This window comes from Lissotriton helveticus, chromosome 6 (assembly GCF_964261635.1).
Source record: "Lissotriton helveticus chromosome 6, aLisHel1.1, whole genome shotgun sequence".
NCBI lineage: Eukaryota > Metazoa > Chordata > Amphibia > Caudata > Salamandridae > Lissotriton > Lissotriton helveticus.
The window spans coordinates 1,419,945,851-1,419,970,777 of record NC_136067.1 but is presented as its reverse complement, the minus strand read 5'-3'; the positions used below and the strand labels follow the sequence as shown (position 1 = coordinate 1,419,970,777).

At 44.2% G+C, this 24,927-nt stretch overlaps 1 protein-coding gene and 1 pseudogene across 2 annotated transcripts in view; both read right to left on the bottom strand.

The window, feature by feature from the left end:
- ADGB (androglobin) overlaps window positions 1-24,927 on the bottom strand; it is a 1,448,570-nt gene that overhangs the window by 562,775 nt on the left and 860,868 nt on the right. The gene's annotated exons all lie outside the window — the stretch shown is intronic.
- Window positions 11,281-15,710, bottom strand: LOC144761400 (zinc finger protein 821-like; annotated as a pseudogene).

Sequence of the window (24,927 nt, the reverse complement as noted above, 5' to 3'; positions counted from 1 at the left end):
TTAAACTCTCTGGGCCTCATTTATGAGTTTTCGCAGGATGGCAGTGTTGCAGGACTTCCTGCTGCGCTGATCAACGGCAAAAGAAAAGGGCAGGAAAGCGATGTATCTATGAGATACGGCGCAGCCCTGTCCTTTTCACCTGCGCCGGCTCACAATAGGCTGCTGTGCCGCCAATGCAGGCACCTTTGCACCGTGGTGCAAGGGTACCTGCGATGAAGGGATGATTGTTTTTGTGAAGGAAGGGAAACCTTCCTGCACAAAAACAATCACAAGAGGCTTTTTCCTTTTTCTATGTGTGCTGCAGAGGTGTAAGTTTTTGACACTGCCTCAGATTTAAGATTTCTTGTAAATCTGAGGCTGTGTCCAAATGCCATGGATGTTGCTTGGAACGCCGCCAGCAACACCCATTGCACTCCCCTTTAACGCAGAAAACTGCGTGAAAGGGGACAATATTTACGAGGCAGCATTAAGCCAAAGAAAGTGGCTTAGTACTGCCTCGTAAATATGGAGCAGGCTCCTGCGCCATGGAGCATCACAAAAAGTGACGTTCTGATGGTGCAAGAGGGCTCATAAATGAGGCCTGCGTGCCTAACAAAAATGAATGTGTCCTTATGTAACGCAACTGGTGCTCGTGTGAAGCACTCTGATACCTGATAACTTCGGGTCAATTGCGTGCTATATAAAACTCCGGGGGAAAGAAATTAGCTGGAAACATGCAGTTACAGATCGATATCACTTGTTAACCATATGTTTAAAGTTTTCAGTAGAATTCTGTACAACAGGGCTGTGGAAAGGCCTAATGAAAAATGATAACTCTGAGCGGATCCCAACACGGGTTCAGAGAGAGTTTGGGTGCATTAGGCAATGCTTGAATCTTCACCTTTTTACTAGTAAATACACTGTGCAAAGGGTTGTTCATTGTACTCAGGTCAATTGGTCGAATCTGGAAGCAGTTACTTCAGATTGGCTTAGATCAGTGGCATAGCTAGCCCTATGACCGCCCGTGGCAGCCCTTGTGTTTTCCGTCCTGCGGCAGCCGCTTTAAAAAGTGAATTGGGTGCTGGTGAGATCCGGCACCGGTTGCTGCCCCGCGTCGGCCTAAATTTAAAGCGGGGAGGGCGATTGCCCCCCCCCAGACGGCAGGCATAAAGGGAGGAGGCCGCTGCCCCCAAAACTCATGCTGCCCTGGGCGGACGGCCCCCTGGACCTCCCTTGCTACGCCACAGGCTTAGATCATCATGTTGTAAACTTTTTACCTGATCTGCATTTTGATTTGACAGCAAGGATAAGATATGGGAATAATGGTGAGTTTGCACTTGCCCCCATATTATTTACTTTGTACACTAATAATTTAATTTGTTTCTGGCCAAGACGTGCCTCTAATCAATCCTAAGCCAATTCTGCCACTTTCATATACGGATAAGACATGCTCCTGCTACCACTCTCAAGGTTTAAAAAACTAAACTTAGAGGCTAATTTTTCTAAATCCGAAGTCATGTCTTGTGGCGGTGTTATAAATGAATGGTAATACCTTTGAGAAGATGCATCAGTTTCCAACTTTCTGTATTGTTTTTTGATCTGGTAATTCATGATCTCCCAACATGGTTCCTAAATCTAAAAAAAACTGTAGTTGATCAGAGGGCACAATATTTAATATCAAATCCAAATTAGTCGGCAAAGCCATTATTCTCATAAGACAATGTGGGCCTAAAAATGAGTGGCTAGTTAATTTCCGTGCGTAAAGCCTTATTTATTCACGGGACAGAATTACAAGATTGGCTTTATTATCGGTTGTGTTAAATAACACAACATTCTTTACATATGGGCAGGACAAACCTGTCGAACTGTAATAGGGGAAAACATATGGTATTTACCGTAACATGCAGATTTTGGTGCTTTAAACACATATAATTACCCATGAACTCGTAATCGGTGTTATTTATCGCACCCGATAAATAACATAGCCTGTTGTTTCGTTATTAATCAGGGTCCATAAATACTGCCTCAACTCTTAATCTGGCCCTCTGTCTTCTAAGCACCATAAAAGGCTCTGGTGTTTGCGGTCATGCTAACAAAAACTGTTTGCAACCTGAAGAGAATTGGTTTTGTCGACGTCGACCTGAAGAGAATTGGTTTCGTCGAAGTCATTTGCTACCGTTGCACTCTCCTAATTTTTTCTGGCATGATGAATTGGGGCTCTCATATATTGAGGATTATATCAAATGTACCCCATTGTTGCAGTTGTTATTACGGATATCTTACATTAAGTCTACAATGAAGGAATTGGACTTGTCTTCGTTATTTTTGAATCCCTCCACTATTGGTAACCAGGATAAGGCTCACATCAAGAAGTCCTTTCTGGATGATAGACACATGTAACGAGGATCCAGAAAATTCAATAAACTTACATTATGACAATACATTATTTTGTAGACTACTCCTGGTGTCGAACCCAATTTAACATGTGTATCAGGTAAATGGGAATGATCTTTGTTATCTAAGTAAGTAAGTCATTCTTTATTGCTCGAGTATCACAAATCATTGCAATTAAAAACAATGAAATCATGAGTAAAAAGCAGATTCATTATTCACCAATTAATATACAACTGTCTACACATAACAGAATGGTAATTTTTATTGTTACATGTCACACTAGAACATTGATACCGCAATTGCACTTATTTTATCACAATTATTAAAAATTTGTAAGTCAAATACCATCTGATTATCGGATTCCCAGGGATGTGCTATAAAAACTATAGACATTACATGACATAGTGCAATAGCTATAGAAATGTCAAAGAGCAAACATTGTAGACATTATAAGTCCTAGTGTAAATAAGTAATTAAATGGTGCTTCCATATACTCTTTAGGTGCTAATCATAAAAATGTCCTAAGACACAATCATAAAAATCCAACTGCAAACGTATTCAAAGTGCGAATAACATGGCAACAACATCCATATCTATATATATATAAAAACAAAAGGATGTTTGTCTGTCTGTCTGTCTGTCTGTCTGTTTGTCCTTTATGCATTACTACACCTTTCATCCGATCGTCATGAAACTTTGGGAAGTTGTCGAGTACACTGCCGCGAAGGTTTCTGGTATGAATGATTTTTAAATATTGGCCCCCCAGGGCCCTCATAATCTTTCGAATACTGATGTACGCACTACACGGAAAAACAACAAATCGTGCATCCACAAGCACTCGAATAAATAAATAGAAGTAAAACACCATTCATCCGATCGCCATGAAACTGTGGGAAATTGTTCAGTACACTCCCGTGAAGGTTTCTGCCATAATTGTTTTTTAAATATAGGCCCCCCTGGGCCCTCATAATCTTTCGAATACTGATGTACACACAAGACGGAAAAACAAAAAATTGTGTATCCACAAGCACTTGAATAAATAAATAGACTTAAAACACCATTCATCTGATCGCCAGGAAACTTTGGGAAGTTGTTGAGTACACTCCCGCTAAGGTTTCTGGCATAATTTCTTTTTAAATATCGGCACCCCAGGGCCCTCATAATCTTTCGAATACTGATGTACGCACCAGACGGAAAAACAAAAAATCGTGTATCCACAAGCACTCGAATAAATAGAATTAAAACGACACTTTGAAATGTTTTCGATATTAAAATGAATACGTTTCAATGAAAATGACACAATGTAAATTGAATGTTACCATGACGAGTTTCCTTGAATTTCCTTTCTTCGGAGATCGCAGCAACGCGCGACGGGTAAACTAGTATTTTATAAAATGTACCTTGTCCTCAATTGCACACTGCAGATATCAGCAATTTTTCCGCAACTGATAAAAAAAATGCACCATCCGACATAATAGTGTAATTGATTAACCTGTTAAACATAGAATAAGAGCCTGGCAGGCCAATTTAACATCTGCTATGAGGATCAGAGGTTTCAATAATGCACGGCAAAGTTTAAGCAGTTTAGGACACACACACACACACAATATGTAAAAAGGTTTCACGATGCCACCCACAAAGTCTAATTTCCATATTTTGCCATTATTGTATCCAGATCGGTGTGCCTTCTTTAGTTGGGTATATGCCAAGTCTGAATTTGAAAAATATTTCCTTCATGTGTGCCATAAGATGGGCATTTAAATACGGCTGAATTCAAAAGGAATGATAGGAATTAATCACAGACCAGGCATGAGCTTCTGCCACTAATGCTGCTTTATCCGTCCTAAATAAATGACTTTTGATCTTTTTTTTAAATAATTGTTTAAAACTGGGCATTGTGGTTCCAGAAAGCCCTGTCTGCAAACAATAATCTGATGGCATGATGAAATGTGGGAACGCCTAGTTAATGCATAAGTAGAATGGGCTATTTCCCGCCAGCAATAATTTGCTAAAGAGTCACAATCAGACAGGAAAAGGGAATACATGTATTTTAATAATGACTCTTGCACCACCATGGATTGTCTTTGGAGACCAAACTCCAGTCTTATTTCTGCTTGGCCAGTGGACCTGGTGCTCCCAAAGGCTGCTCATATGCCTTAATGACTAATAAATCCATTGTTTTAGCATCTTGACCCCTTGTAATAGGTGAGCCATAGCAGTTGTTGTTTGTAGCTTCGCACCCATAACTTTAAGAAGATGTTCATACGACTGGCACAATTAAGATAGGCATAAACATTTAAAGAAATAAATTAAAGTCAAAGTTTTGCCCATAAAACTTTAAAATGGCTTCTGAACGACACTTGATTATCAAACAAAATCCACAGATATTTATATGTTTTCACCACTTCAATTGGCCCATCTCTAGCCCTCCATGAAGCAGCCTCAAGTTTCGCCAGGACAATTTTCATAATTTTACTTTATTTCACATTCAATTCCAGACCATGAACTATTATGTAATCATCAAATGCATTGATCCATCTTTGTAGGCCTAGTAGGGTGTGGCTCAAAATAATCGTATCATCAGCATATTGCAGGTAGCTAAGATGCACCTCAGCGAGTTTTGGAGGATGGGCATTGACAGTCTCTAGATGCTCTAAAAGATCTGACATAAAAAGATTAAAAAGACAAGGTGCAAGTCCGCAGCCCTTTTTAAGGCCATTATAGGTTTTAATTTTTGACATAGAGTGCGATGATAACCTTACTTGACCTAGACGCATGTATTGGTGTGTAGTAGAATTTTAGCGTCCAAAAACTTTTGGGAAATACTCGACTCAGCAAGTTTTTTCCATAATAAAACACAAGGCACTGAATCAAAGGCAGCTTTTAAATCTATGAAACAGATAGATAGCTTTTGCGTTTTTAAAATTGACCGTTCAGCTACTAAAATACAGGCCATCAAATTAATGATAGTGGATTGACTCTTACGAAATCCTGCCTGGTTAGTTGGAATTATTTCCTGCAGTGCTGCCCAGTCTTCCAGGTCAATCAATTAATGAGACACAAAGAACTTAGCATCTATATCAGATAAAGCAATTAACCGATAATTGAGGGGCTTGTCAACTTTGCCACTTTTAAATATTGGTTGTATAAGGCTACCTTGCTAGGACACAGGAACAATATTCAATGTCAGCGCCTCATTAAATATTGGAGACAACACTTCAGCCTACATATTGCGTTGGCATGGAATATGAGATTAGGAAGTCCTTTGGGGCCCGGAGCCCCATTTGATCTAAAACATCGCAAAATATGAACTATTTCAGTATTGCTTATACAGTTCAGATCATTCTCTAGATAAGAGTTGCCAATTTTGTCTGTACAAAATGTACTGTTTTTCACGCAGTGGGAACTCAAATCCGGACTGTTTGCGTCGGAATCACGCACCAAACAAGATCAGTGTTATCTGGATTCAGAGCGTGGTCGATTTGCAATCTAATGATTTTTTTCTGGGCCAACTATTTGTGTTTGTCCCTGTTTTGAAATTTCTGATCAGTCTTTATTGTATTTTGTTTTCTTCTGATGTTTTATAGTACTGATGCCTAAGGTATTTAATGACTCTTTTGAAACAATACAATTTTAGAAACTGTAGATCAGGTATGTGTTTTGGCAGCTGCTGTCAGGGCAGGATCACTGCTTTGCAGAGGGGTCGTTCTTAAAATGTGTAGGGGGACATAGGAATTCTATGCTTTTTTAACTGTTGCTCAGTGAAATATGTGCGTTTCTACTCTGGCAATTACATTTTATATTCAAATAAAGGAATGTATTATTATTATTATATCTGCAGTCTAGGGCGGTAATCTCATGCCCCAATTGGAGACTGAATCCATTTTAAATTCTATGTGATACTATTATCTATCTATTTAACATATTTTTACTTTTATAAGTCAATTAGTCTGAATGGTAATTTGAAGACAACCTTATAGCACACAAATGAAGAAATGCCCTAAGGGCTTGAATAGAGCACAGTGAGCTAAAGAACCACAGAGATAAGTTAACATTAGCATTACTTACTGTTCTAAAAATCCTCAAATAGTGATAATATCTAGGGCCCGATTCACAGAATGAACTTAAGACTCAATCCTAAACTTACTACTATTTTGGTATTCACAGAATGCACTTACGACTTTTGGCATTCACAGAATAAACTTACTACTTTTGGTATTCACAGAAGCTAGGATTTTGTCTTAAGTTTGTCTTAAGACAAAATCCTAACAAGTCTGTCTTAAGTCTGTCTTAAGTCTGTCTTAAGTCTGTCTTAAGTCTGTCTTAAGACAAACTTAAGACAAAATCATAACTTCTGTGAATACCAAAAGTAGTAAGTATATTCTGTGAATACCAAAAGTAGTAAGTGCATTCTGTGAATGCCAAAAGTAGTAAGTGCATACTGTGAATACCAAAATAGTAGTAAGTTTAGGATTGAGTCTTAAGTTCATTCTGTGAATCAGGCCCCTAGTTTTTAAAAAATCTTACAAGAAAGCACTTAACTGTAAACAGGATATCTTAGGGATAGGAGGGGAGTTGCATACAAGATGGCTGCAAAGAGGGGGGCAAGAAACAGAAAGGACCTATTAAGATAATGATTTCACAGAAAAAAGGAGGAGTGGGTACAGAAAGAGGTGGCATCATTATCTACCTCAATGGGGTTTTAGGTTAGAAAAATTGAAGGACCATGCAAACATATGTGCCTGAAGAAGCATTGTGTTGAGATATAATCAAAATAAGGATGCTTTATACTGTGCATTCAACTTCTTCTGGTACTATTTGGTTGATGATCTTCAATTCCTCAGTCAGTTTCCTAGTCATAGTTTGATTACCTTATTATATTTAGACTGCTTACCTATTTGTACAGGGTACCCAACAAACAGTAATGCTGGACGTGATACAGTAATGATCTTCCTGGACTATATAGCTTGAGTGCCAAAACAAAGAAGGACCTTAGGAGAAGTTGAGGTCAAGAAAAGTTTCAGTGCTCCGTCCATCATCTCCTTGTGTTTGCTTTGTTTGCCCTAGGTTAGCTGGGTATGGCCAGATGTGGGTCTGCCACTGGATTCAAGCTAGCCTGACTGAGGTGTTACCCCGAAACCGGTCCCTGTGTGACTTATGATAAGTTCAAGAGAGCAGCAATACTTAACATTGCCACAAAGTTGGGACAGGACATCCTCTTCTAGGCAAAAAATGTTCCTTCCTAGGGAGACATGGATACACCTGAGTTTACCATGCAAATTACACGCCTGATGCTAGAGGAGTGGCCATATTGCTGCAAAAGTCATTCTTGCTTGTTGTGCCTGGTGTGCACACAGACCCTCCTGGGCACGGGCTCCCTTAAAAGTTGGCCGTGGTCAATCATTAGTGTAAACATTCCCCAGACTCTACTGAGACCTCGTTGACCACGCCGACTGCACTGTTGACACAATAACCAGTTAATGTGATGGTGTTGGATGGTGACTTTAATGCTGTAATGAGCCTGTTGTTACATTCCCTTAGAAGGAGTACGACATGCAGGGCAACTTCCTTGCTTCATGGGTGGACACCTTGGGGATGTGTAATGTCTGGAGAAAATGGCATCCCGACGAGAGCAGTCCACAACATTTTTCTCACACTCGTACTTATCCGTCTCACTCTGGACTACTTTTTCATGCCAGCAGTTGATATAGTGTGAGCCCGATCCATAGGTGCACCCCCTTTCGGACTACTTGCCAGTGATGCGGTTATACAGCCCCCCCCCGTCAGATAGACCGGGGTGGCATCCCAACACATGGTGACTTAACAATGAGGACATTTCAGAAGGGCTTAGAGAGGAAGTGGCTTACTACTTTGAAATCAATATTGACTCGGTGGAATCTGCATGGGAGGCATTTAAGATTATGGCACGCTGCCACACGAAACTAGGGTGAAAAAAGAGCAAACCAAAGAGGCAGATATCTTGAAATCCATAAACTTGTGTCTAGGGTTTCCTATACACAGGGCACCCATATTATCAGACAAATAGCACCAGATCACCAGATGAACACGTTGACAATTCTTGAGAGGGGGGAGCTAGACGAACCATTGTCCTTGAAGGAGATACAAGCAGCTATATCATTGATAAATAATGGCCTTCTTGCCAAAGTTTACAAGTGATACTCCTCCCTACTCATTCTGCACCTCCTGGCACTCTTTTTTAAGAAACACTGGTGCAAGGTCATATGTCCTATGATCTTAGGAGAGTCACAGCAGTGGTTATCCCCAAGCAAGGAAAGGTACCCACAGACTTCTTATCATACTGTCCAATATCTACAAAACTGGCTTGGGTCATACAATCATTGGTGCATGCAGATCAAAATAGCTTTACACTAGGTTGTGGTTTCAAGCATTGCCTGCAGCTGGCCATGGCCAGCATAATTGAAATATGAGAGATGACGACCGTGGTACTGGCCGATTTTGAAAAGACATTTAATTCAGCTTCCTGACCTTTTCTGTTCCAGATCCTTAATAAAATTAACTTTGGTCCCAATTTCCTAAGGCTAGTTCAGAGCCCATCTTGCGACCCATAGGTGTAAAGTCCAAGTGAACGATGTACATCCCTTGCCTTTTTCGATTGAGAGGGGTACAAGGCAGGCGGACCCCTCTCTTGTTTGCTCTAGTTATGGAGCCACTGGCCGAGTGAATCAGAGAAACGCTCCTCTATGGCGGCTCAGATGGACAGGGATCCACAGGAGTGCTCGATATCTGTTTGCAATACAGGTCATCACAACTATTAGTAATTATTGATTAGATATATGGGGACAGCTTAGACTTGTCCTCTAGGTTGGAGAGAAATCTTCTTCAAAAATATAACCTAGAAGTGATGCTTTATTAGTCTGCACTTTCCAGAGGACTTCGGGGAACAACCATGGGCACGTGATGTGCTGGCATAGTGTCCTAATGCATATTGTGGAGGGGTGCATGGCTTGCACGAGTTTTGGGCCTCAGTGGATTCATACTATGGGGGTAGCTATATCAAAGGTGGGGGACGTATGGGTGGAGCAGTGGCGCATGGTGACATTTGAAAGTGGTGGGGGGCATAAAAGTTTCGGATGAGTGGCCTGTTGTAACTGAACGTAGCGAGCGAGCCCAACTGTCATTAAGGTGGTTCAGGGGCATTTCCCCCCCGGAAAACTTTGAAAAAATAGTGGGCAAAATGTGAATTTTCTAGCAAATTTGAGAAAGCAAGAACATTAAAGCGATAGTGAAAGTGTAGTTATGGCATCAATAAAGAGATTTCATATGATAGTGACATGGATAGCTGCTTGTTCAGGACTAGCGGATCTAAAAATAGAATGCTGATTGCTGTAACTAGCACTGCACTGGAATAAACAGCAGTGATTGTTCCAAGTGTTATAGCAATATTTAAAGCCTAAGGCTTAAGATATCACAAAAACTATTATTTAACACATGCTGACACTCAACGCAATCAATAAAGTTCTATTTTTAGATGTTCTATAATTGCCAGCACCTTAACCATCTCTAGCACATTTAAGCACTTGCTGGTGTACAGTCTAAGCTCAGGGTTAGACTGAAACTCACAACCATACACATATGGAACACGTTTACATTGTTAATGCAGGCAATAGTCACCCCTTACCCCCATTAATGTACAGCACAGCCCCAAAAAGGAAACCTCCACTCTAAAAAACACTGGGGTAATCGTATACTCTACAGTGGAATTGCAGTCAGGCTAGGTGACAGCCCATGTCTACAATGTCCAGTTTACAATTCTAATACACAGCCCAAACTGTCAGCCTGTCATCAGCTGATAATGTTGCTGTAGAATCTAAATCCATATCAGGTAGGAGCCAAAAGTGGTTAATTTCCCAGCTGTCAAATCTGTCCAAACGTCGAGGTCACAAGTTTGAATGCCTGGTCAGTTATGCCATTCATCATGCTGCAGCGATGGAAAAAGGGATTCACAATTTTGGTAGGGCAATTCTCTTTTTTTTTTACATTTATCACATAAATCCCCTTGGATAAAATCCCTCTTTAGCAGTTACATTATTTAAATCTAAAACGTAACACTTGTAAACACTCAAGCCACACCTCCAAAATCTTTCAACCCAGGACATGTTACACATCCAAATCCCAATTGTCACATTAGAGCAATTGAACAGGTTTGAAAGACCGGGCTCAAGCCAGACACAGAGAAAACCTGACCCACTCTGAAAGGACATGTGCACTTCCAGCCCATGCCTCATAACTTTATACGGGCAATCCCATAATGGCATGCCTATTTATCAGCCCACGTTTGGCTGGTACCTCCGACTACACTTCACAATGTTTTACACTCCTCATGTACTCTCTCAACAAAGACCTAAACCAAGGCACAACCAACAATCTAGACATTGTATATGTTATAGTGGTAGATCACGAGGACTCTAGGTGCTTGCAGCGGTTTTAACATGGCACGTCTCATACACTGAGAGGATAGTTCCAAGCCTTAGCCTGCTACTACATCAATGCACAGACATCAAATTAACACTCGCAGGAGAAAGCTAACCCATGTGTAAGAAGGACCATTTGTTTTTAACTAGCTACAATGAAATCCAACCTAATCTTCTTGAATGGAAATGCAAATTAAATGGACTTTAGAAATAAACTAGCAACTCCAAGACAGGGTATCCTTATAACCCATGAAGATTCTCAACAGGAGCACCAGTTAGGACGGCAAACCCCTTCTATTTACCGCCTTTTGCTACATCTAAGATATGAGTTTGCCCAGACCTCGCAGAGAATGCCTTTCACTACATTTGTAACCCATTTTAGTTACAAACGTTCCTCTTGGTGACCTACTCTTGAGACTCATGAAAACAGAAGTATCCTGGCAACTAGCAATTATCAATGCAATGCATTACTTGACCGCACTTCAAAGGCCATTTTTCCCAGCAACTGATTGTCCAGGTGAGTACCATTGACAGGAATTTAGAAGAAGTTCCCAAATTGTGCCCGCAGCATATTGTGCAATTTTTCTAGTCCCGGCTTTAGCTGCTTTGCCTCACGCTCTTGGATGAGACGATCTTGGCGTTTTTCTGGGGTCTCATTAGCACATTTCTGCCACAAGCTCCGATGTCTTGCTAAAGATGTCGAGTTCACTGCTTATCTGTCTTTCGCATCCATCTGTTGCAATCTTTTAGCATCACGGTCGCGCTGGCTCCTTCACGACTCTCTCTTCTGCCGCCTCACTGTATCTCCTGCTTTATTTGGCTGTTCACTTTAGCCTCCGAAGCCTCCTCACACCCATAGGTTAATTTTGCTGCCATACTGACCATTTTGTACACGCTGGGTGGGTTTTTTAGGTCGAGCATTCCAGACCTATTGTAATTTCTTATGTTGGGTTAAAGCCACCCCCCAGCTTTTGATTTGTTTGTTTCAGTGTCCCTCAAAAATCCTTTCTTGCCAGTGGTCAGTCCTGCTTCTTCGTCCCTTCTTTATCTCTTTCGTTCCTCCCATGCAGCACAGACTAAGTAATGTCTCATCACACTACAGTTCTTTGTCTACTCTCAGAGGGACTACTTTATTTCTTTGCTTCCAGCTCCGTCTCTATTTGCCTGTGGACACCATAGCTGATTACATTTAAATATAGTTTTCCTCCCTCCCACCCCCTCCTAATTCCACAGTTTTATTGGGGGTTCTTTTTTCGCCCTGCCTCCATCTTCGTGATTATATTTTTTAGGCTTTTAAGCAATTTACATTTTTGACCGTCATTTGGGCTTCTTTTTAGTAAGATGTTAGTTTGGGCTTTGTTTTACAGAGGATTGGGCTTGTTTTTGGTAGAAGAGCAGAACAAGCCTTGGCAGCGCAAAAAGATGGTAGTGAATGTCCAACTTTTTGACTTTGCCAATGCTTGTTACCTATCTTTTCAGCACTCCTAATCAATTTGTAATACATAACCCGCTCCAATGACTGCTCCAAGAGCAGCCTCCACCACACCTGATAAACGATCCCCAAATGTGCCCTCCGCAGCGGCTCCTCGTAGAAAGTATTTTTCGCCCCCACTAGCAGGGCTTCCTCAACCAAGGTTTGAGGATTGTCCTGTCTGATATGTCTCCCCTGTTGTTGGAGGCTGTGGACTATCTCACCCTTTGTTTTCGTTAAGGCCTCCTCGGCTTCCTCGTACATGGGATGCCGGTAGTACCAGCCTCCGTTCCCCGCCACTATCCTGTCAATCATGCCGATCAAATGCCCCCGCTGCTCCTCCTTTTCTCTTCCGTTGGGCCGTGGCTCTGTTGTTAAAGCCAGGTACCACCTCCCAGAGGCGTTGATTAATCCTTTAAGTTTACACTCTGCCCTACTAACTAAAGGCTCTATGGATCCATCGTCCAAGTCGTCTTTCTGGGTAAACAGCACGACCATGTACCCCTCAGCCCCTCTCCCGAATAAATCTTGAATCATTCCCACCGCCCTCTCTTCTTCCTCAGGAAATCTCCACGCCTGCAGGACCACAACTATGGCATGTGGCACCGGGATGCTGAGCAGCGCGCACAGGACGATCTCTTCGATAATAGTTTTACTACAGCAGGTGATGTGGAAGAAGCCGGGGGTGTCCACCACCGAGATGCGTCTCCCGTAGAAGTCACAGGAAATTTTCTGACATTCCCGTGTCACTGCCCTGGATAGGGGCAGGACTCGAACACATCTCTCCCCAGGATCTTGTTTGCTGTGGCGCTTTTACCGGATCCGCTTTTGCTGACAGGGATTAACCGCAGCTCCGGTTTACGGGGGCCCTCAGCAAAGCTGGAGGAATCTATAAATGAGAACAATACACATGTATTTCAAACACCATCCGCTAGAAAACAATAGGGCTAGATACAGATAAGCACTAGAAACACATGGCTGAATGTTTCTAGACTCTGTGCAGACTCCAGGTGTGTCTTTGGATGGATGGGGATGGTTCTTGCAGAGGGGTTTGTTGCATCATGACTTTACTTACCTGCAGCGCGCACGCCTACTTTGTCATCATTTTGCTGATCTTGTGATCGCGTGAAGTTAGGTAGAGTCAAAGCGCCAGGATACCCTTTGGGTGACAGTTTGCGCTATAAAAGTATGCGATACATACATACATACATCATCATAGCCTAACACAGGCTTTAGCCGGGTGACACAGCACAGGACTTAATGCTTGTCTCTGACCATGTGCAGCCCTGGTGTCTTGACTGCGTCCTCGCTATAGAAATACCATATATATACTTACATGAGTAATGAGACGGTTGCAGTACTTTCAAGGCTACATAGAACAAGCATTTGCAATAGGTCTCGCATTTACACAAGTTTGAGCTATTGACATTGCAAATGACAATACCTTTTATTTTTGTTTTTGTTTTTAAAACATTTTTTTTAACACAAATTTTATTGGGTTTTTCCGTTTTACAAAAACTCCTTTTCATTATTCAGTTGTTATACAAGAAGCATCTGCTTATGATTTCTACATGCAAATTACAGTGTCGTTCCATTTGTGTAGTCTAGAACGTTGTCTCCGATATAGTACATATTATTGCATGAAATTATATCAATAACATAAATGACAGTGCTTTAATTGCAACACATCAAGTCCCCCCTCCCTTACCTCTATATCCACCCCATCCCTCCCTGGGCTCTGATTATGATAGCTCCTGAGTCATATTTACGTCTCTTCCAGCATCCTTAGTGAGGCAAACCTCATTCTGCATATAGAGGTTTCCCCCAATAATAAGCTATATTCCTGATTGTCTGTGACTTGTGTCCACTCACTGCGATTGTGGAACATCCGATATACCATCTGGGCTACTTCCTTTGAAGGCCTCCCATTCTAATGATATTGAATTTTTCCGGAGTCCCCTGGCTTCCTCCCTATGCATGGATGCACTTTCTGCCCCGCCCACCTAACCACGTCATTATGCCATGTATGTAATGAAGGCGCTTTAGCCGATTTCGAGCGCATGGCGATGGATCTTTTGGCTATCAATAACGTCAAATCAAGAAAACGCAACTGTACTTTTTGCGCTGGTCTGCGTCTACAGAGACCAAGTAAGTACTCCAGCGCCAAATCTCCTACAGTAAGGTGGGTAACTGTCTCAAGTGTTTCCACCACTCTTCTCCCAAATAAATTCACAGTCCCGGGCATGCCCATAACATATGAAGTAGGTCGGCCTCTAACAGTTGACAACTATGGCAGAGATGGGCAGTGGACGGATACATCCTCTGCAATCCGTGTGGTGTCAGATAAGCTCTATGTATAATCATGCATTGTATGAATTTAAACTTTGCATTTCATGGAATCTTCCTGGGGTAGTCTAAGATATCTGCCCATTCTCTGTCCGTGAACTCCCCTCCCATATCCATCACCCAGTGCACTTGGAGAGCTTCAAGGGGAACCCTCACATGTTACGCGAATACTCAAATACAACCATTTAATGAGGTGACTTCCCTGGCCCATAAGATAAAGTGCTTTCGTTTTTAAAACATAAACAAAAGGTATTGTCATTTACAATGACAATAACTTAAATTTGCATAAATGCGAGGTCTATTGCATTGTAAATGCTTGTTTCTGTTAGCTTCCTGTATTCCACAAGGTTATTGCACACAAGCAAGATGCCAGCAGGGTAGACAGCACTGAAATTCATGTCATCGGTATCCGAACTAGTGGAAACATCGCTGATACTCTGGATCCATGTGTGTGGGGTGAGGGCCTCTGGCCTCACTTTTGAAGGTGTAATGGTTGGAGAATCAGGCACCATATACAACACTCTTTCACCATTGTCTCGAGTGGGCACAAACGGATGACTCCATGTCGTAAGGAAGACCATAGGACAGTTAAGGATTTCCTCCAAGAGGCTACTACATTCTGGAAGTTGTAGTCTTGATTCATTGTCAGCCTACGGGGTCATTACCCAATTATCAGGCACTGTTTGGCTGCTGAGAAGATATTGACAAACCGCTCTTAGCCAAGGTAAGTGAGAGTTCCACCCACAGCCTGTACCACCACGACGGGCGCACTTCACAGACAAAGCGCAAGGAGGGATGCTGTGCTAACAAAATCGTTAAGCACAAAGTTTGAACTTGTGAAGTATTTTAAAGTAAAAAACGCCAACATGTAGGAGATTGATGGTACAGAAAACAAGGGAAACAGGCGGAGACTGTGCGCCGATATTCTAGTAACACTTCTCCCAGTAGCTTCATGCCGATTTAATGCAAATACAAATCAATTTAAACTATCATGTTTCCTTAGCAGATGGCACGGTTCTTACCTGAACATTTCTTGCTGAGAATTCAGAAGGAGCTGCCTCCGGCATGCCTAATGGAACCTTGCAACCGTGCCTTGTTGAATAGCTTTGCCCTCCACTCCCTCCCCTGTGTCTCCTCACTCAGACCCAATCTAGACTCTGCTCCCTTGCTGTTTAGTTAGTAAACAGCATGAGAGCAGTGAGAGGATTGGCTCGGTCAGGTGAACCCAGTGCTCCTTAGGATACTTGAGTGCTCTGGCTGTAATTCCCTCGCCTTCTAATGTTCTGCAAATGGGAGAGAGTTCAAATGCGCATGTCGGGCTGGGCACAGCAATGCATGGTGTTCATATGCAGCTGGAAAATGGACAGGGGAGCCTAGGACAGTAAGGGAAAAAGCCATAAGACATGATATAAATAATGCACAAGAAAGATGGACAGCCAATTGCAGGTTCAAAGAAATGGACATAGACAAATATTTCACAGTTCACAAACCTATACCAGATATTTATCAAATAATACCCAATGCTCCATTTAGCCCAGGAGGATGCAGAGGATCCTGAAACAGAAGCATTATTAACAACTCCACAACCATATGGTCCGCAAACACCGCAAGTTCATTCATCAGTGCACACACCATAAGATAGAAAGACACCTGTACAACAACAAGTTGAATTCTCTACACCTGTTTCTAACACAGGTAAAAGATAGGTGCGAACAAAATTATCACAAAAAGACAAGAAAGAGTTACAAGAATGGGTAGCAGATGTTATGAAAAATGGTATCTCTCAATGGCAAAATGCCGCTTCCCAACTGAATTCACACCTGAACTCCAACGCAGTGCTTTGGAAACTTTAGATAACAAGGTGTCTTTCTGGTTTAAAAATTGGGGGAAATATTGGCCTGCTCAAGACGGATACCCACAAGCAGACAATTTGTCCAGTAACCTAAATTACACAGTATTAGCAGTACTAGACGATGTAGGGGCATTAGACAGAGAAAAGTTAGATGCACTCCAGATATTAGCTGAATTGTTAGACATGCTAATATTAGTACAAAGAAAATGTGAAGGAGGGAGAACAAGAACAGTCATGGACTTCTTGTGTTCTTTCAACTAATCTCACCATGCCCTTGAGAGAAGTACCAGGAAGTCAACCAGGGACACCAACTATTAAAGTTCACACACCATGGTCTAACGTTGAGTTGCACAGATTTGCACTTCAGTTTCCGGATATTAGACAAGATAGAGAAGAATGGTCTAGACAGACAGAAATAATACTAAGAGTTGGCACCCTTAACCTGGAAGACATAGAACAAATGTTTTGTATAATATTGCAACCAGATATTTGGGGGAAAGTAAGAAAAGAAGATGATGAATGTTTGGAAATAAATTGGGAACACATTATAAAAACAACAAAGGAACAAGAAGAAGACATTCCGGAGGATACTAAAAAGTTACCTGCCAAACTAATGGCCAAAGTAAATATACAGGTACCGCGAAAATAAATAGCTCGGTCAAAGTTGAATGGGTATATCCAGGACACTGAACAAACAGTGTCTGCCTTTTTCGCTAGAATGCAGAAAATGTTCACAGCTTGAAGTGGGCTAGACAGTGAAAATCAGGCGACACAAAGTGCACTTGTCTCCTGTTTTGTTAATAATTTAAAATTTGCAATAAAGAAAGGGATTATAGAATACAACCCAACTTGGTCATGCAAGCCACTGACAGAAATTGTGCAATTAGTACAGTACTAAGAGATGCTAGGGATAAAGGATTTGGAATTTAAAAATAACAAAATAAAGGATCTAAAAACAAAGATTTTAATGCAACAGGCACACTAGTATAGTGGCCGAGGGCAAAGAGGCAGGGAGAGAGGAAGAGGACGCGGAGGCCCACAAAGGTCATGTTTGTCTCCCCAGCACAGCAGCAACACAAGCAGCAACATCACACCACCAATGAGCAGACACACTCCCAGGGATGTTTTAATTGTGGGTAACAAGATCATTGTAGAGCCAAATGCCCGCGCCCCCCCCCCCAAACAGTCACAAAGAGGGGGTGGGATAGGGAGATCAAGAGGCCAGGGAAGGAGCATGGAAAGAGCTGGATATCAACAACAAGGACGTGATTCACTTCTCGGCCCAACCCAATTTCCCCCCCAGACAAACATCTTTGATAATTCAGAAATGCCGAAAATGCAGGAACATCACCCCTCTGATGGGATCTATCAGGAAGGGCCCCAAGGAGAATGGGACTATTACGATCAATAGGGAGGCCCGAGAGAGTTAATACAGCGGATGGTAGTCCCTGTAGATCCCACTGGACCTTATGTAAAGGGCGAGGTTGAAGGTACACCTGTGGAATTGTTACTAGATACAGGGGCCACCAATTCCTCCTTGACAAAGAAAAAGTTTCCAGGTGTTCCTCTCTCAGGAAAAATAAATAAGTCAGTGGGATTCACTAACATACCTGTAACAAGCTCAATTTGGGCACCCCTGAAATACAGTATAGGCCCAATACAGGATACCCATCCATTTCTAATACCAGACAATTGTGCGTTTAATTTGCTGGGTTTGGACTTGTTAAAAAAGATGAATGCAACAATCAAGTGTAGTGCAGAAGGAGTTTTCTTGGAAGTAGATGGGTCAATTACAGAGGAAAAGCGTAACTGTTTTCTGTCAATAGGAATAAAGAATATACCAGCACATATAATGACCCAGATAGATTCAAGAATTTGGGCAAAACATAAGAATGATACTGGAAGAATGAACATCAATTACAATTACAATCAGATAGAATATGAAATTACCAAGAATACCACAGTATTGACCCTTCCTAAGGCAGGTCACTCTCCACGCCGCACAGCACCACCTGTGCGACCGGGCCCTGAGCCCAGCTGTCGCTGCTGTGCCGAGCTCGAGGCCCGCCTCCACCCGCAGGCTACCACCTGCGCCTCATCCCTGGTGGCCAGTGGCAGGCCGCAGGTTTGTCTTATTTGGTTAACTGTTCGCTTCTTGTAATTGTATTGCTTCTGCTTATTAGGTTGTTTTTGTACCTGTATTGCCTATTTGTTTATCTGCCCATTTTCTTACCTCCTTCCCCTTTGTATTCTGTGCCCTTTGTTTTTTGTACCTTTATTGCCCATTTGTTCATCTGCCCGTTTCTTTTCTCCTTCCCCTTTGCATTCTGTGCCCTTTGTGTTTTGGACCTGTATTGCCCATTTGTTTAACTGCTCGTTTTCTTCCTCATTCCCCCTGTACTCTGTGCCCTTTTGCCTTCTGGTCCTTCGCCGATCCTGCCCTGTCTTTCCCGCCACTGCGTTCCCCCTGCGACCCCGCCACCCGCACATCCATTCGTCCACTCCCTCCCCCCAGCTACCCCGCCCTCCCACCTCCCCTTCTTATGGCGGCCACACACAGCGGGCGCACTGTTGGCGCGCCTAAGGCAAGCCTGTCTGCGCCTGTCCCTGCCTGGACCGCACCCAGCGCCAGAACCCCTGGCCCCCGCAAACGCCAAGTCGCCAGACCCTGCTACGATGCCAGCACCCTCCACGCACTCAACACCGGACGATCACACACCTGCTTCCTGGCCGCCCGAGGCTCACCCAAGGCCCTTCTCCTGAACACCCACTCCGCACGCAAACACACCATCGAACTCTGAGACTTGCTCGACACATCCTCCCTGGACATCGCCTTCCTGACAGAGACCTGGCTGTACCCCTCTTCAGCACCCGACATCGGCATAGCCATCCTGGACGTCTACAAGATCACCCGCAGAGACCGAACCAGTGGTGTTGGGGGTGGAATCGCCATCATCCACAAGTCCATCCTCAAGGTCTCGGCCAACGCCGACAACACCCTCAGCACCGCTGAACACCTGCACTTCCAGATCCACACCGATCCCAACACCACCCTCGTCTACAGACCCCCCGGACCCCGGCCACAGTCAGCACGCACACCCTCGCCTCCACGGACTACATCCTCCTCGGAGACTTGAACTTCCACCTGGAGAACAACAACAACACCAACTCCACCTCCCTGATCGCCAACCTCGCCAACCTCAGACTCAGACAGCTCGTGACAACACCCACCCACTCCCCGGGCCACACTCTTGGTCCCATTTTCACCGCAAGCCCCCACATCTCCTTCTGCCACACCACCGAACTCCACTGGACCGACAATCGCTGCATCCAATTCACCTTCCGGAAACCCACCAAGAACCACCGCACCCAACAGATCCCCCACCGCAGCTGGAGCAAAATCACGAAGACCAACTAAACACCGCCCTCCCCCGAAGCCCATCCACAGACCCCGTTGCCAGAAACCTCAGACGTTGGATCGACGACTGCGCCAACACCCTCGCCCCGATCAAGAATCCCTTCAACAGACGCACCAACAAGAACGCCTGCTGGTTCACCGTGGACCGCCAGACCTCCAAACGAACCTGCCGAAAACTGGAGAAGAAATGGCATCACGAACAGACACCGGAGAACCAAGCAGCCCACAAGAACGCCATGCGCCAACACCATCACCTCATCAGAGCCGCCAAAAAGACCTCCTTCAAGGACCGCCTCGACAACAACGCACACAGGAGCAAAGAGCTCTTCAACATTGTGAAGGAGCTCTCCAACCCCAGCTCCAACACCTACGACATCCCACCATCAAAAGGCCTGTGCAACTCCCTGGCCTCCTTCTTCCACTGCAAGATCGCTGACATCCACTACAGCTTCGACAACCAGACCACCACGACAGCCAAAGGCACCCCAGCCCCACGGCCACCACCCACAGCGACCCCCTGCTCACCTGGACTAACATCAATGACGACAACACCATCAAAATCATGGGCACCATTCACTCCGCCTCCCCATCAGACCCGTGCCCACACCACATCTTCAACAAAGCCAGCGCCACCATCGCACCCCATCTCCGCAATTCCATCAATATCTCCTTCGAGACCGCAACCTTTCCGGAGAGCTGGAAGCATTCTGAGATCAACGCCCTGCTCAAGAAACCCAAGGCAGACCCAAGGGACCTCAAGAACTTCCGGCCCAACTCCCTGCTCCCGTTCCCGGTGAAGGTCATTGAGAAAACCGTCAACAAACAGCTGACCTGCTACCTCGAGGAGAACAACATCCTGGACTTGTCCCAGTCCGGGTTCCGAAGCAACTACAGCACCGAAACATCCCTCATCGCCGCCACAGATGACATCAGGGCCCTGCTCCACAACAGCGAGAGCCGCGGCCCTCTTCCTCCTGGACCTGTCAGCCGCTTTCGGCACTGTGTGCAACCGCACCCTATGTGCGCACCTCCACGACGCCGGAGTCCGAGGCAAAGCACTGGACTGGACCTCCTCCTTCCTCACCGACAGAACACAGAGCGTCCGCCTCCGCCCCTTCCGATCCGAAGCCTCCAAGATCATCTGCGGCATACCCCAAGGATTATCCCTCAGCCCGACACTGTTCAACATCTACATGGCCCCGCTCGCACATGTCGGCAGACTCCACGACCTCAACATCATCTCCTACGCCGACAACACACAGCTGATCCTCTCCCTCACCAAGGATCCTCTCACCGCCAAAACCAACCTACACAAAGGAATGAAAGCCGTCGTCGAATAGATGAAGAACAGCCACCTGAAGCTGAACTTGGACAAGATGGAGGTCCTCATCCTCGGTTCTACCCCCTCAGCCTGGGACGACTCCTGGTGGCCGACCGCCCTGGGAGCAGCACCGACGCCTGCCGACCAAGCACGCAACCTGGGATTCATCCTCGACTCAACACTCTCTATGACCAAGCAAGTCAATGCCATCTCATCCTCCTGTTTCAACATCCTCCACATGCTCCGAAAGATCTACAGGTGGAGCCCCACCAACACAAGAAGAACAGTCACCCAGGCCCTCGTCCGCAGCAGGCTGGACTATGGAAACACCCTATACGCGGGAGCCCCGGCCAAACTGCTGAAACGACTGCAACGCATACAGAACGCCTCTGCACGGCTGATCCTCAATATCCACAGCCACCTCTACCGCCACATCACACCTCACCTGAGAGACCTGCACTGGCTACCCGTCAACAAGAAGATCCCATTCAAGCTCCTCACCCACGCTCACAAGGCACTCCACGACTCCGGACCAGCATACCTCAACAGATGACTCACCTACTACACGTTGAAACGTCAGCTCTACTCCGCCGACCACGCCCTGGCTACCGTCCCTTGCATCCGAAGAGCAACCTCCAGCGGCAGATCGTTCTCCTACCTCACCACCAAGTCCTGAAACACCCTCCCCATCCTCCAACGGCAGACCAAAGATCTACTAACCTTCAGGAGGCTACTCAAGACCTGGCTCTTCGAGCAGTAGCAGCACTTCTCCCCCAACCCCCACCTCCCCAGCGCCTTGAGACCCTCACAGGTGCATAGCGTGCTCTCAAATACCTTGATTAATTGATTGATTACAAGATAACTCCAGAATGTCTAAAGGGGTTGCAGGATATAGTAACAGAATTAATAAAGGAAGGGATTCTGAAAGAAATAACAGGCAGCCCTTGCAACAGTCCAATTATACCAGTCTTGAAAAGAGGGGATGAGAATACTAATGAAAAGAGTTACAGATTTATAGTTGATCTCAGGGAAATAAACAAGATTGTAGTGCCACAGTTCCCAGTGGTCCCAAATGTAGTATCAATTTTGTCAACATTGTCACTAGAAATGGTATACTGTTCAGTGGTTGATTTAAAGAATGCCTTCTTCTCAATTCCAGTAGATGAGGGTAGCATGTATCTTTTTTCCTTCTCTGTAAATGGACGAATGTATTGTTTTACAAGGATCCCTCAAGGATTCACAGAGAGCCCTAGTAATTATAATCAGGCCTTGAAAAGAGAACTAGATACATTCAATGTATCACTCAATTCTGTGCTAATTCAGTATATTGATGATCTGCTGATTGCCAGTACCTCTGAGGAACAATGTACAACTGACACCGTCAATCTGTTGAATTTCCTAGCTGAACCTGGTCACAAGGTTTCACCAGAGAAAATACAATTTGTTCAACAGGAGGTGTCCTATTTAGGGCACTTCCTGTTGAAAGGCAAAGAAGATTGGATGATAAGCAAATTAAATTGATTCTACAGACACCAGTGCCATGCACCCCAAAAGAGGCGTAAGCCTTCCTAGGCATGGCCAGCGATTGGCGACATTGGATTGCTAACTTCTCCTTGCTTTCAAAACCTTTATTGGCCCTGACCCACAAGGACACACCCGAACCCCTTCAGGGGTTGCCAGAACATGAACAAAGCTTCCTTGCCATTTGGCAAGCTCTCTGCTCTGCTCCTGCTATGGTCCTATCAGCCTATTCTAAGTCTTTCCAACTCTATGTTCATGAACTGGCGGTGTGCTTTTGAGGTCGTCTGCCAGCAGTACGGTGACCACAAAAGACCATGTGAATATTTCTCTGCCACCTTGGATACTGTAGCCAAAACTTTACCTTAATTTATACGTACAGTTGCAGCAACTGCTTTATCACTACAAAGTGCAGAAAGCATAATAAAGGGACATGACGTTGATATGTATGTTCCACATGCTGTGGAGCTGATACTGAATAAGACACATACCCAGCACCTCACAAATGCCAGGCTCATGCAGTATGAGATCTGTTTGTTTGCAGCACATGTTACACTTCACAGTGTGTTCTGTTCTAAACCTTGCCACCCTGTTACATGTCCCCACTGATGACTCAGTGGACTGAGACCTTGATTGTATTTTGGAACAAACAAAGGATAGAATAGATATGACTGATATACCCTATGCAAATGCTGAAGGAGAACTGTGGGTGGATGGGTCCTGCCTGACAACAGAGGATGGCTATACATCAGCAGCCTATGCAATTGTAACAAATAACACTGTAGTTGAGTCCTGTAAGATACCTGAGTTGTCTACACAAACAGCAGAGCGTGTGGCACTGACACAAGCTTGTGAATTATCTGTAGGAAGGTGTATTAATATATTCACAGACAATCAATATGCCTTCAACGTGGCACATTCCTTTAGGAGGCTCTGGAAAGAAAGAGGGTGTATTACCTCACAAGGTACACAGATACAGCATGGAGTACTTATCACCAAATTACTTAACTCCTTGGCACTCCCAAAGAAATTGGCCATCGTTAAATGCAGTGCTCACAAAAAAGTGACAGACAAGGTAGGCCAGGGAAATGCACTTGCAGATACAAAGCAAAGCAGACAGCACAAAGTCGTTTAGCACTAATATTAACAGCCCAATACCTGCCTAAAGAAGTGAAGTCACTATATCTAACAACTGAAGGTGTGAAGCTAATGCAACAAGGAGCAACGGCAGATGAGCTGGTCAAAGAATGGGTCATTTGTTCAAAGATGCTGGATGAATGGGACAAAGGAGGAATACATGTTATCAGATAGAATGGTCTACTCCATGTGTTTGGCCATGTATGGCCTGGCCCACATATGCAGGGTTGGTATAGTAAATTGCATTGACAAATTCTGGGTGAACAAGAACATAAGAAAGAACAGCACAGGAGATATGTCAAACATGTGTGTTATGTGCACAGTACAACGTGGGTAAGACTGCTCCAGTCCCCAAGGGCCATTTTGAAAAACCAACAATGCCATTTGAAGCTCTGCAAATAGACTATGTGGAAATGCCACCTACGAACAAGTATAGGTATATCCTGGTGTTGGTGTGTATGTACTCAAAATGGATAGAGGCATATCCAGTCAAACTAAATAATGCCATCTCCACAACCAAGTGCCTGATTAAAGAGTTGATACCATGTTTTGGGGTCCCAAAAACAATATGGTCAAACAATGGCAGCCCCTTCTGTATTGAAATAATAAAGTTGACATGCAAGGCTCTAGGAATACAGCATCCAGAATCCAGAGGCCTCTGGTGCAGTGGAAAGGAAAAATGGCATATTAAAGAATAACATAGCAAAGGTGTGTGCTGACACAAAATTGACCTGGATGGATGCCTTACCAATTGCCCTAATTAGCATGAGGAACACACCAGATGCCAAGACCAAACTCAGTGCTGGGCTACCAATGGTTGCGTGGGGAGTTCCAGACAAAAATGCTCTGCCTATGATGACCAATGAATTGTTGAATGATTACTGCATGTCACTTACACATACTCTTGCTTCTATCAACCAGCAGGAGAAGGAGACCCTTCCAGAGCCACTGCAAGTTGAAGGGCACAAGTATAAGCCAGGAGACTGTGTGCTGATCAAATAATTCCAGAGGTCTAACAGTCTCCAAGCTCGCTGGAAG